Here is a 12,137-nt window from a genome sequence, read left to right as displayed (position 1 = left end):
ATCCACTTGTAGTAGATTGTACGCTTTATTAATATTTCCGAAATGTTTTTGACCTGCTTGACTTCTAGACTTATAAAGACAGTAATCTAACATGCTATCGATATATTGGACTCTCACCAATGTGATCATACCTGCATTTAGCCCACCTGGGAATAGAGTGAACATCTGGTGACAGTGCTGCTCTATACTGGGACAAGCAGAACCACCCAGCCCTGTCTATGTAAATCTGTTTCACTCCCACAGCTACAGGTATAGTTTCAGTTTCACTGCCTGGACTGAGCCAGATGTGAGTGGGTGGACTAGTTTTACTGTAACCTCTATGGTGGATTCAAGGAGGGGGAAATTCTTACAATGAATAAACCACCATTTAATAGATGACATATAAGATGGGTATTACTAAAGACAGACATTGACAGTTACTGACATGTGTCTAATGCCTGAGCTCCACATCTTTTTACTTTCATACAGGGGAAGTAGGGGCTGAAATGTTTCTAATTTTAATTTGCAAATGTTTTGACTTTTGTAACTCGGTGGGGTTACTTTTTATGTTTACACTTAGGTGTCATGACAATATAGCAATAATCATCTGTAATTTAATCAGGATGATGATGACGACAGAGAACATTTTATCTGAATGATCGCTTTCTAATCATATTGTCACATGCCAGAGTTGATCTCCTCTACTGATCAGTGTTCCATGTCACGATCTCTGCCAACTTAGCACCTGCGGTACATCCCAGCTGTAGCAGGACAGTCACTGTGCAGTCTGACTGACTGAGGGAGTTTTTGTATGGCTCTGTATCACTGTGTGAACACTGGACTACTGTGGAGACTCTGACAGTAGTAATCTCCTGCATCTTCAGCCTGGACTCCACTGATGGTCAGAGTGAAGTCACTCCCAGATCCACTGCCATTGAACTAAGATGGAGTCCCAGACTGATGAGTTTAGGAGTTCCTCCAGCTTTTTGTTGATACCAGGCTAGGTTATTTCCATGCACATTACTGCTGGTTTTACAGTTCAGAGAGACTGTCTGGCCTGGGAGAACAGCTTTCACTGCAGTAGTCTGATTTACAGTGTACTGTCCACTTGATTCTGAAAAATGAATTAAAAACACAAATCGTTATAAAATGTTCACCCTCTATCATCCAGAAAGCGAGGTCAATACAGGTGCATCAAAGCTGGCACCGAAAGACCAAAAAACAGCTTCTATCTCAAGGCCATCGGACTGTTAAATAGCCATCACTAGCCGGCTACCACCCAGTTACTCAACCCTGCACCTTAGAAGCTGCTGTCCTATCTATGTACATAGACATGGAATCACTGGTCACTTAAATATTGGAACACTGGTAACTTTTAATAATGTTTACATACTTTTTAAAAACTAATTTCTTATGTACAGTGCCTTCGAAAGTATTCAGACCTCTTGACTTTTTCCACATTTTGTCACAGCCTTATTCTAAAATTGATTAAATAGATTTTTTCCCTCATCACGCTACATACAATTTTTTTTTAAGCTTGGCACACATGTATTTGGGGAGTTTCTCCCATTCTTCTTTGCAGATCCTCTCAAGCTCTGTCAGGTTGGATCGGGAGCATCGCTACACAGCTATTTTCAGGTCTCTCCAGAGATGTTTGATCGGGTTGAAGTCCGGGCTCCAGCTGTGCCACACTAGGACATTCAGAGACTTGTCCTGAAGCCACTCCTGCATTGTCTTGACTGTGTGCTTAGGGTCGTTGTCCTGTTGGAAGGTGAACCTTCGCAAAAATAAATTCAAAAATAAATAATTGGCTGTGCAGCGACGCTCCCTATCCAACCTGACAGAGCTTGAGAGGATCTGCAAAGAAGAATGTCAGTAACTCCCCAAATACAGGTGTGCCAAACTTGTAGCGTCTTACGCAAGAAGACTCAAGGCTGTAATCACTGCCAAAGGTGCTACAACAAAGTACTGAGTAAAGGGTCTGAACACTAATGTAAATGTATTATTTCATTTTTATTAATTTTTTATTAGCAAAAAAATATTTTTAAAAACTGCTTTTGCTTTGTCATTATGGGGTATTGTGCTTAAATTGATGAGAAAGAAAACATTTAATACATTTTAGAATAAGACTGTAACGTAACAAAATGTGGAAAGAGTCAATGGGTCTGAATACTTTCCGAAGGCACTGTACATAAGAAATGGTTAGAGCTAGGTTTAGAGTTAGTAGATAGTTAGTTGAAATGTTACTAATAGTCTGTAGAGCACACTTTATTTGGATAGTCCGGATATTCCATCTGTAACTGCTCTACAGATGGTCACACACCATCTGTTGATAAGCAACTGCTGGCTAATGTTACAGTTAGGGTTAGGTTTACAATAACGTTAAGGGATAATGTTAGGGTAAGGGTTAATGTTAGGGTAAGGGTTAATGTTAGGGTTAGGGTAAAGGTAAAGTGTAGGGTTGGGATAACAGTTAAGGTTAGGGTTAGACTAAGGGTAAGGATTAATGTTAGGGTTAGGATAAGGATCAAGGTTAGGGTTAGGATAAGGTTAGGGTTAGGTTTTGTAGATAGTTACTAACAGTCTATAGAGTATTTACAGATGGACTATCCAAAGAAAGTTTTAACTTTATATTGAGCATTTCTGGTTTGTTATTTATATTTTGGAGAATGATGAACATAACTTTGTTATTACATTGATAAAACTAAAATGGTATTTGACGAGAATTCATACTGTATGAGTTCATGATTGAAATCATAGTCTAAAGAAATTCAAGCATTTCACTGGGGATTGCATCACTGTGGTACACTTTTGTTAGCTGCACCAGACTTGATGTTGGAAATAAGTGGCTCACAAGCTCTCTTGATATGTATGTCTCATCACGAATTTAGTATTTCACTTTCTTAAACTCTGTCTCAATTAAAATATTACTATTTGAGATATTTGTATCTAAGAAATATAAACTCAGCAAAAAAAGAATGTATGAACATAACAAGATTCAACAACTGAGACAAACTGAACAAGTTCCACAGACATGTGGCTAACAGAAATGGAATAATGTGTCCCTGAACAAATGGGGGGAGGGGGTCAAAATGAAATGTAACAGTCAGTATTTGGTGTGGCCACCAGCTGCATTAAGTACTGCAGTGCATCTCCTTCTCATGGACTGCACCAGATTTGCCAGTTCTTGCTGTGAGATGTTTCCCCACTCTTCTCAAGTACTGCACCTGCATGTTCCCGGACATTTCTGGGGGGAATGGCCCTAGCCCTCACCCTCCGATCCAACAGGTCCCAGACGTGGTCAATGGAATTGAGATCCGGGCTTGTCGCTGGCCTTGGCAGAACACTGACATTCCTGTCTTGCAGGAAATCACGCACAGAACGGCTGGTGGCATTGTCATGCTGGAGGGTCATGTCAGGATGAGCCTGCAGGAAGGGTACCACATGAGGGAGGAGGATGTCTTCCCTGTAATGCACAGCATTGAGATTGCCTGCAATGACAACAAGCTCAGTCCGATGATGCTGTGACACACCGCCCCAGACCATGATGGACCCTCCACTTCCAAATCGATCCTGCTCCAGAGTACAGGCCTCGGTGTAACGTTCATTCCTTCGACAATAAACGCGAATCCGACCATCACCCCTGTTGAGACAAAACCGCAACTCATCAGTGAAGAGCACTTTTTGCCGGTCCTGTCTGGTCCAGCGATAGTGGGTTTGTGCCCAGAGGCGACGTTGTTGCCGGTGATGTCTGGTGAGGACCTGCCTTACAACAGGCTTACAAGCCCTCAGTCCAGCCTCTCTCAGCCTATTGCGGTCAGTCTGAGCACTGATGAAGGGATTGTGCGTTCCTGGTGTAACTCAGGCAGTTGTTGTTGCCATCCTGTACCTGTCCCGCAGATGTGATGTTCGGATGTACCGATCCTGTGTAGGTGTTGTTACACGTGGTCTGCCACTGCAAGGACGATCAGCTGTCCGTCCTGTCTCCCTGTAGTGCTGTCTTAGGCATCTCACAGTAGAGACATTGCAATTTATTGCCCTGGCCACATCTGCAGTCTTCATGCCTCCTTGCAGCATGCCGAAGGCACATTCACGCAGATGAGCAGGGACCGTGGGCATATTTCGTTTGGTGTTTTTCAGAGTCAGTAGAAAGGCCTCTTTAGTGTCCTAAGTTTTCATAACTGTGACCTTAATTGCCTACCGCCTGTAAGCTGTTAGTGTCTTAACGACCGTTCCACAGGTGCATGTTCATTAATTGTTTATGGTTCATTGAACAAGAATGGGGAACAGTGTTTAAACCCTTTACAATGAAGATCTGTGAAGTTATTTGGATTTTTACGAATTATCTTTGAAAGACAGGGTCCTGAAAAAGGGACGTTTCTTTTTTTGCTGAGTTTATATATTGTCATATATTGCTGTTGACTGAGCCTTCTTTCAAATATTCTGGTATGATAAGTATGGTATCTGTTATTGTAGTCATCATTGCATTGAGTTTATGATAGCCACAATATTAATGTGAAGATAAATGGTATGCGTTATGTTTGTATCCAACCGCTTAGCTTCTGCAAATACTACAAATATGAGTATTCTGATCAGATGCGTTCCTAAAAAAATATCTGTATGACAAAGTAATGCTAAAGTTAAACACGTCATACTTGTATACTTTATACTTGTAATCTGTTTACTATCATATTACTGTTTGTTTTCTTTACATCTTTTAGCAATCTAACTTTTATATTCATATACAGTTTTAGAAGTCATTTCCAAAGTGCTTTGTTTTGATGTAATTGATGTGTTGCGTTTCTTCTAGGTAACAGTTCCCCGACCCTGACCGTCCTGCCCATCTCTAGTGAGGAGCTGTCCAGTAAGACAACGGCAACGCTGACTTGTCTGGCCAACAAGGGCTTCCCCTCAGACTGGACCATGAGCTGGAAAGTGGACGGGACCAGCAAGAAGCAGGAGGCCAGTCCCGGGGTCCTGGAGAAAGATGGTCTGTATAGCTGGAGCAGCACCCCGTCTCTCACTGTCCAGGATTGTATTCAAAACACAGGTCATCTTCAGGTGTTTGGATCACTGCACATCATCTCTATCCAGATTGGTTGATGGTTTTCCCTTGAGATACTCAACAGTGTCAACATGTAGTTAATGGTCAGGAGAAACATTTAGTGATCAGTTATGATGTAAGGTCTTCTAGAAACAGCTCTAGTTTGACTCTATTGTTGTTCAGCACTACTACACACTGTGTCATTGTACTGGATCATCTCCTCCCCTCAGCACCTGCAGTAGGTCCCAGCTGTAGCAGTACAGTCACTGTGCAGTCTGACTGAGGGAGGTTTTTGTACGGCTCTGTATCACTGTGTGAACACATTACCACTGTGCCAACTCTGACAGTAGTAATCTCCTGCATCTTCAGCCTGGACTCCACTGATGGTCAGAGTGAAGTCACTCCCAGATCCACTGCCACTGAATCTAGATGGAGTCCCAGAATAGAGTGTGTTCCCTGGGAGCATCATGAGTTTGGGGTTTTCTCCTGGTTTCTGTTGGTACCAGGATAGACACTGATGGCCCCATGACTGACCATTGTGACAATCACCAAATACACTACTGCTGGTTTTACAGGTCAGATAGACTGCCTGTCCTGGGAGAACAGCTTTCACTGCAGGAGTCTGAGTCACAGTGATCTGTCCTCTAGAGTCTGAAACAGAGAGACAGCAAATATTTGTATCACCAGGAATGAATAACACATTCTTAACAACTATCAGTTCACTCAGACTGATTAATTTTTATTATAGAAACATGCAACTTAATTGTATTCACCCTTGAAGCAGAGAGCAAGTGTCCAGATGAAGATGGTGATAGAAGTCATGGTTGTTGTGGGTTCTGTTGTCATAAAGGACAGCTCTCAGTCATGAAGTGTTAAACTCACAGGGCTATAAACCCTCCCAGATCACTGAAGCATGTGCTGCCAATGCAAAGTGTTCTCTCTATGCAAACAGACTTTCATGGTCCCACAGGGAAACTGTAGTTGAAGAGATCTGTGTGAGCAGCTGACATTGAAAAAGGTTGAGAGCTGATTGTCCAGCCAATCATGGCCTTGATTGGTAAACAAGCCTCAGCTGGAATCATTTAAAGACTGAGAATGTGCTGGAATATAGAAGGGTGTGGCATGAACAAGGTGTTGCGCTAATGGTCAGGAGTTTAAGAAATAAATAATTGATTTAGAGTTTAAACCTTAGACCACATCTCGACTTTATTATTCCTGTTTTATTGTTCAATCAGATCGGATAGGTCAACTGGACAGGGTGATGGTTGTGCTATGTTCGTAAGGGAAGGTCTTGTATATCGTAATATACCTGTCCCATCTGAATATGAATGTGTGATGCTGGAAATATACATTGCAGGTAGTAATATTAAGTTGCACAATTTTTGTCTGTAGCGATGTGTGATGAAATATCAGGAGAATTGGGGTCTAGAGAGATATGGTGCGGCAACTTTAATACACATAATAGTTTATGGGGAAGCACACATACAGATGCTAATGTTACTGTTGTGGAATATTTGATGGAAACAACAGCATTAGTATGTCTTAACGATGGATGTGGTACAAGAGCTGATGTTGTTAGAGGGGTTACATCCTGCCTGGACCTCACGCTGGCTTCTAACTCTATTGCATCTATGTGTGAACGGAATGGATGATTCTAATGTTGGAAGTGATCATTTCCCCATTTCGTGTACCATGAACTTTGATGTCACTATTCCAGATAGGATCCTGTTCACCAGATGGTGCTTTCATAAAGTAGACTGGGAAAAGTGATAATTACTTGAAGTCTGTTGGAGAGTTGTCTTTAGAGAGGCCGGTTGATGTATGTGCTGCTTCTGTGACCTCTCTGATTTTGAGTGCTGTGAATTTATACGTACCAGTGAGTGAAGAGTGTGAGAAAAGGAAGGTTGTTTCTTGGTGGACTGAAGGGTACACTGTGGCTATTGGAGAAATAAATAGGGCTTACAGAGTGTTGTGTAGGAATTTGATTCCTGAGAATCTAATTGATTGCCAAACAAAGAGAACTTTAGTATGTAGGGTCACGAAGTCTGTCAAGAGAAAGCATGTAGACAGTTCTGCTCTACAATAGGCAGGGGGATGTATGGTCTATGTTGAAGAAGCAAGTCCACTCGAATTGTTGGGGAAGACATTTGCTAGGGTACATAGTGGGGTTACTTTGGATGAAGTATATAAGCAACGCAGGTGTGAGATTTGAAATGCTCATGTTAATGTGTATAAGACAAGGCATAGTGTTGACTCTTCTTTGGATGCTGTTTTTACCATACATGAGATGCATTCAGCCTTAAGCTGTGGATATACAGCCCTAGGTCATGATCATTTGTGCTTTGTAATGCTTAAGCATATACCTGATGAGGTAATGTAGTGTATCTGTTTACTACATGTCTTTGTAGACTCAGGGGCAGTTTGCCAGACAGATTAAGCCTAGTCCTGGACTAAAAAGCAAGCTCGATGGATAATCTTTGTTGCTCTTGGTGGGCTAAACTGTAGAGCATGAATGTAACACATTTATCTGATGGATTGTTTTGTCCCAAAATATTTTCAGAGTTTATTTTTGCCTTTATCTTTATAGATTAAGGGTTTTGTTGTCGGTTGTTCTCAGTACTGTAACTAGTTGTTTATCCTGTGTGTATTGTCGATTTGAAATATGTTAACTGATAATGCAGTGTCTCTTCTTCCCTCTCCACTCCTAATGTTATAATGTAGTAGCTGACCCTCTTCTCCAGCTGGTCCCTCTATCAGGCCCACAGTGTCTCTGCTTCCCCCGTCCTCTGAGCAGCTCTCTGGGGGCTCGGCCACACTGGCCTGCCTGCTGGGCGGCTACTCTCTCCCCAGGGGGCGATGGTGGGGTGGAGGTGACGGGCGGGGTCCTGACCACCACAGAAGAAAAGGGTGGCCCCTATAGCACCCTGACCCTGAGCAAGGCACACTGGGAAAAGGGAGAGGCGTACACCTGCAGGGTGGTCCATGACGATACCAGTGAATTCGGCCGCATTCCGGAAAGTCACTGTTGTCTAGAGACTGGAGAGGCAATTGTAGGGGGCTAGAATTCCCACATGGTGCTAGTCCTGGAAACAGTGTTTTAGAGCTGAATGTTACAGTATAATAGTGAATAATATCAGTAGTGCTGTGTGCTAAATTAACTATTTTGAAATTAAGTTGTACATGTCTTCTTGCCTCTGAGATCAAATACAGCTTGTTTTAATAGAAATATAACCACAAGAGTTACTTTATTCATGATTCCTGTGATCACTGTCCAATGAAGGTAGCACATTTCATACACATTTTGATTACTTCACCTAACCTAAGATCTGCTCTCACAACTCACACTGCTGAACAGTACATTTCCATAACTTATTTATTTCAAATGTTTATTTCCTAATATGATTTGATGAATTGTTTCCGCTATGGTTTTTAACCATGTGTGGTCTACACTGTAGCTTCCCTGGGTTCTCTACCTCCAACCCCATGGGGACAGGCTGAACATCTGGTGACAGTACTGCTCTATTCTGGGACAAGCAGAACCAACCAGCCCTGCCTATGCAAATCTCAGCTTCACTCCCACAACTCCAACTGATAACACAGCCACAAAGTCAAAATTGCCTAGACAAACGAGCTTTTTGGTCTTAAATTTAAGGTGGGGTTTAGTCAGAATTATGACTTTGTTGCTGTATTAAGTAGTGACTACCCAGTTTCACTCTCTGAAATATCCTAGACTGGGACAGATGTGGAGAGGGGTTAACTTCTATGGTTGATTGGATTCTGATATTTTTTCTATGATAACTACTACCCTCATAGATTAGTTCTAAAATAGTAATAACATGGTCCATTAAGCAATTTCATTCTCTATTTTAGGACAACTGGGGCATCCGTGTAACAATTATGTGGCGTATTCAGTGGATTAAGACAAATCGTTTGCAATTAGGACTTTTTTCTAATGTCTGAGCCCCACATCTTGTTCCTGATTGACAGATCCGGCAGTCCGTAACCTGCTCATGACAATCAATAATTCTAAATGATCAGATTGATTTTCATCACATCATATGAGGACTTTTAGTGGGCTGAAATGTTTGTAACTTTGATTTAAAATGTGATGATCTCATATTTTGACTTTGTGACTCAGTGGGGTTACTTATGTACGTACACTGAACAAAAATATAAATGCAACATGTAAAGTGTTGGTCCATGTTTCATGAGCTGAAATAAAAGATCCCAGAAATTGTCCATAATTATGCACAAATAGCTAATTTCTCAAATTTTGTGCACAAATGTATTTACATCCCTGTTAGTGAGGATTTCTACTTTACCAAGATAATCCATCCACCTGACAGGTGTGGCATATCAAGAAGCTAACTAAACAGCATGATTATTATACAGGTGCACCTTGTGCTGGGGACAATAAAAGGCCACTCTAAAATGTGCAGTTTGTCACACAATACAATGCCACAGATGTATCAAGTTGTGAGGGAGCGTGCAACTGGCATGCTGACTGCAGGAATGTCCACCAGAGCTGTTGCCAGAGAATTTAATGTTCATTTCTCTACCATAAGCCGCCCCCAACGTTGTTTCAGAGAGTTTGGCAGTACGTCCAACCGGCCTCACAACCGCAGACCACGTGTATGGCATTGTGTGGGCGAGCAGTTTACTGCAGTCTGTGCCTAACAATGTTTGTACCATGCTTGTGCTGCTACCATGTTGTGCTGCTGCCATGTGCTGCTACCGTGTTGTTGTCATGTTGTGTTGCTACCATGCTGTTTTGTCATTTGTTAGTGCCATGCTGTGTTGTCTTAGGTCTCTCTTTATGTAGTGTTGTAGTGTCTCTCTTGTCATGGTGTGTTTTGTCTTATACACTGCTCAAAAAAATAAAGGGAACACTTAAACAACACAATGTAACTCCAAGTCAATCACACTTCTGTGAAATCAAACTGTCCACTTAGGAAGCAACACTGATTGACAAATGTCACATGCTGTTATGCAAATGGAATAGACAACAGGTGGAAATTATAGGCAATTAGCAAGACACCCCCAATAAAGGAGTGGTTCTGCAGGTGGGGACCACAGACCACTTCTCAGTTCCTATGCTTCCTGGCTGATGTTTTGGTCACTTTTGAATGCTGGCGGTGCTTTCACTCTAGTGGTAGCATGAGACGGAGTCTACAACCCACACAAGTGGCTCAGGTAGTGCAGCTCATCCAGGATGGCACATCAATGCGAGCTGTTGAAAGAAGGTTTGCTGTGTCTGTCAGCGTAGTGTCCAGAGCATGGAGGCGCTACCAGGAGACAGGCCAGTACATCAGGATACGTGGAGGAGGCCGTAGGAGGGCAACAACCCAGCAGCAGGACCGCTACCTCCACCCTTGTGCAAGGAGGAGCAGGAGAAGCACTGCCAGAGCCCTGCAAAATGACCTCCAGCAGGCCACAAATTTGCATGTGTCTGCTCAAACGGTCAGAAACAGACTCCATGAGGGTGGTATGAGGGCCCGACGTCCACAGGTGGGGGTTGTGTTTACAGCCCAACACCGTGCAGGACGTTTGGCATTTGCCAGAGAACACCAAGATTGGCAAATTCGCCACTGGCGCCCTGTGCTCTTCACAGATGGAAGCAGGTTCAACTCTGAGCATGTGACAGACGTGACAGAGTCTGGAGACGCCGTGGAGAACGTTCTGCTGCCTGCAACATCCTCCAGCATGACCGGTTTGGTTGTGGGTCAGTCATGGTGTGGGGTGGCATTTCTTTGGGGGGCCGCACCGCCCTCCATGTGCTCGCCAGAGGTAGCCTGACTGCCATTAGGTACCGACATGAGATCCTCAGACCCCTTGTGAAACCATATGCTGGTTCCTCCTAATGCAAGACAATGCTAGACCTCATGTGGCTGGAGTGTGTCAGCAGTTCCTGCAAGAGGAAGGCATTGATGCTATGGACTGGCCCGCCCGTTCCCCAGACCTGAATCCAATTGAGCACATCTGGGACATCATGTCTCGCTCCATCCACCAACGCCACGTTGCACCACAGACTGTCCAGGAGTTGGCGGATGCTTTAGTCCAGGTCTGGGAGGAGATCCCTCAGGAGACCATCCGCCACCTCATCAGGAGCATGCCCAGGCGTTGTAGGGAGGTCATACAGGCACGTGGAGGCCACACACACTACTGAGCCTCATTTTGACTTGTTTTAAGGACATTACATCAAAGTTGGATCAGCCTGTAGTGTGGTTTTCCACTTTAATTTTGAGTGTGACTCCAAATCCAGACCTCCATGGGTTGATGAATTGGATTTCCATTGATTATTTATGTGTGATTTTGTTGTCAGCTCATTCAACTATGTGAAGAAAAAAGTATTTAATAAGATTATTTCTTTCATTCAGTTCTAGGATGTGTTGTTTAAGTGTTCCCTTTATTTTTTTGAGCAGTATATTTTTATTTTTAATTCCAGCCCCTGCAGGAGGCCTTTTGCATCTTGGTAGGCCGTCATTTTAAATAAGAATTTGCTGTTAACTGACTTGCCTAGTTAAATACAAATATCCAGCAACTTCGCACAGCATTTGAAGAGGATTGGGACAACATTCCACAGGCCACAATCAACAGCCTGATCAACTCTATGCGAAGGAGATGTCGCACTTGTCACGTCCTGACCATAGTAAGCTGTTATTTTCTATGGTAGAGTAGGTCAGGGCGTGACGGGGGGGGGGTTCTAGTTTAGTTTTTCTATGTTGTTATGTTCTAGTTTTGTATTTCTATGTTGGGTTGTTCTAGTTTTGTATTTCTATGTTGGGCTTTGTTTGGGATGATCTCGTCATCGTTGTCTCTAATTGGAGGTCATATTTAAGTTGGTGTTTGTCCCACCTGGGTTTGTGGGAGATTAGTTTTGAGTAAGTGTATGTTCACCTCTGCGTCACGGTTTGTTGTTTTTTGTTCTTTAGTTTATGTATTGCATAGTTTCGCAGAGAAAATAAAATGTGGAACGATAATCACGCTGCACTTTGGTCCGCTCCTCTCTGCGACAACCGTGACAGCACTGCATGAGGCAAATGGTGGTCACACCAAATAATGACTGGTTTTCTGATCCACGCCCCTACCTACTGTATCTGTATTCCTAGTTGTA

This window comes from Salmo salar, chromosome ssa07 (genome assembly GCF_905237065.1).
Source record: "Salmo salar chromosome ssa07, Ssal_v3.1, whole genome shotgun sequence".
Lineage (NCBI taxonomy): Eukaryota > Metazoa > Chordata > Actinopteri > Salmoniformes > Salmonidae > Salmo > Salmo salar.
The sequence above is the reverse complement of the archived record's forward strand: the minus strand, read 5'-3'. Positions refer to the sequence as shown.